Source organism: Dipodomys spectabilis, unplaced genomic scaffold (assembly GCF_019054845.1).
Source record: "Dipodomys spectabilis isolate Male_0828 unplaced genomic scaffold, ASM1905484v1 ptg000505l, whole genome shotgun sequence".
Taxonomy (NCBI): domain Eukaryota; kingdom Metazoa; phylum Chordata; class Mammalia; order Rodentia; family Heteromyidae; genus Dipodomys; species Dipodomys spectabilis.
In genome coordinates this window covers 4,163,029-4,165,684 of record NW_024871182.1, presented here as the reverse complement: position 1 = coordinate 4,165,684, position 2,656 = coordinate 4,163,029, and the positions used below count along the sequence as shown (strand labels likewise).

The 2,656-nt window shown below is 34.3% G+C and overlaps 1 non-coding gene across 1 annotated transcript; it reads right to left on the bottom strand.

Moving 5' to 3' along the window:
* Window positions 1-2,154: 2,154 nt before the first annotated feature.
* LOC122099199 lies at window positions 2,155-2,261 on the bottom strand. Its single transcript, XR_006145869.1, has one exon. It is a non-coding gene; the product is annotated as a U6 spliceosomal RNA (small nuclear RNA).
* Between the last annotated feature and the right edge of the window lie 395 nt (window positions 2,262-2,656).

Sequence of the window (2,656 nt, the reverse complement as noted above, 5' to 3'; positions counted from 1 at the left end):
TTTACAGCATAAGAAGTTATACACCTGGCTTCCTTGGACGCAGAGCATGGTCAGTAGATATTATTTCTGGTTGCTCACACTACTTGTAATGGTTTCTGTACTACTTATCACATTCTTTTTAGTATTTTAAAAAGAATGGTGGCTAAACTCAAAGATCATTCATAGGTTTATGTTAAGTGTTTCACAAGTTTTATTCTCTTAATTCTTAAGATAACATTTGCTATAATGCTAATGTTATTACCATTGTAGTGTTGGGAAAAATTGTAGTTAAAGACAGTGAGTGCATGGCCCAAAGACACACACAGTGAGGAAGGAAATGAGTCAAAGTTTCCAAAAGTCTTTCAGCAATACCAAAAAGGTGGGTAAAATCTCTCCATTCTTTATACTCTCAATTCAATATTCATATTGCCCAAGAAATAAGAGAGTAGCAAATATTGCCCATGGTGATTGTTTTCTGTCACATTTTGTCTTCAACACAGACTGCGTTGGTGACATTGGGATATCATGCACAGAGCTGAGCTTATAAATTGATGTCCGAAAACAGCCAAATTTCTTCTGTCCCACAGTTCCAGTTTCTTTTTTAAAAAGTACTAAAACTTTTAAATATCATCACTTTCTATCTTTTAACAATCCCCAAACAAATTAAATTATCATAAAATCACCCAAAAGGCTTTCAAATTAGGAGATGATACAACAGGCACCCATAAAGTAAATTTTCTTTTATTTTAAAAATTATTCTAAAAGCTTTGTTCTGGGTGGTCACACCTATAATCCTATCTACTCTGAATATTTGCTCAGGAGACTGAGATCTGTGGATAACACTTGGGCGCCAATCAGGGCCCAAAAAAAACACGTCATGAAATTATTTTTCAAAAAGTTTAATGAATTAGCAAAGAGCCAGGAATTGAAATGTAGCTTATATTGTAGCTAGATAGTAAAAGCCTAGCAAGACCTTGAAGACCTGATTTTAAACTCTCAGCACGCCAATATACATGCATGGCGTGTGTTTGCACGCACGCATGTGTTTGTGCGGTGCCGCACTCACTCACACACACACACACACACACACACACACACACATTTATTCAAATTACCTTCATATCAGTGTTCGGCATTAATTTCTTTGTTAACGATATTATATGGGTAAAATAGAGGAAATAAACTCTTCCATCTCAGAGCATTTTATATGTTTTTTATTGTAATAATACTGTGCAGAGGGGTCACATTTACATGAACAAGGAAACTAGTATATTTCCTAACAATCATTGTTAACTCCTCCTTTGTATTTCCCTTACCATCCCTTCCCTCCCACCTCCACAAGTACACTCCCCTCACCCTTCCTTCCTACGCCTAAATTGTAAAGTTCATTTTTCAACATAGTGTCTTGTGCATCTCATTGTTACAATGGGTCAACCTGTATCCCTATTTGAGCATTTTTTCCCTTCCCCTCCCCAAATTAGAGAAGCATACATACAAGATGTAAGTGCACCAACTTCAAATACAGAGAAAACAGGGGTTATAGCATGGGGAGAAACATACAAAGAAACAAAAAAAAATGACATCGCACATTATAAGTACGTTAGAAACAATAGCAAGAAACAAAAAAAACCACTTGTGTTCCTACCTTGTGGTTCAATTTCTTTAACATCATCTTATCTGGATATATGCACATATCTTTTGAACTTTTCTGCTTATCCAAGACATATATTCGTTATTGAAAATAAGGGAAATCATGGGACCTATATTTATTTGGACTTGGCTTACTTTACACAATATTTTTTTTCCCAAGTCTTTCCATTTACTATCAAATTGGGAGATGCCATTCTTTCTGATGGAGACATAGAATTCCATTGTGTATATATACCACATTTTCTTGATCCATTCATCTAATGGGGCATCTGGGTTGATTCCATATCTTAGCTATCGTAAATAATGTTGCAATAACCATAGTTGTGCTGGTAGTTTTAGTATGGTCTTGTTTATGATCATTTGGGTAAATCCCCAGAAGTGGGATTACTGTGTCATAGAGGAGTTTATGTGGAGTCTTGTGAGGAAACTCCATACTACTTTCCAAAGTAGTTGAACAAGTTTACACTCCCACCAAGAATGTAGTACGGTTCCCTTGTGGCCACATACCTTTCAGCATCTGTTGTAAAAAATATGGAACGCTCCACGAATTTTCATGTCATCCTTGCGCCTGGGGTGTGCTAATCTTCTCTGTATTGTTCCAATGTTAGTGTATGTGATGCTAAATTGAGCATAAAACATTTTTTTATATAAAGTATAATTTTTATTGATTTTATTAAACTAGACAATTCAACAAAAAATAAGTTCAAAAGAATTGTTGTGAAATTTTAGAATCATGTATTTCTTACATAAGCACACATTTAAGAATAAAATCAAGATAGACATACCAAAAACAAAATAATTCTGGATATTTATTGTTCAAGAGATGTGTAGGAGGAGGAATTCAATTATTCTATACAAGGCACCTGTCAAAATGAACATTGCAGAAAGTGTTAAGTTTTGTTAAAAGTTTTAATGTTTTAAATATGCTTACTTTGGGGATTTTGCTTATATATGCCAAAAAAAGGACTATTTGGCAAGTATAAAACTTTTCTATAAAGTATTTAAGATTTATGGTAGCAGACATTAA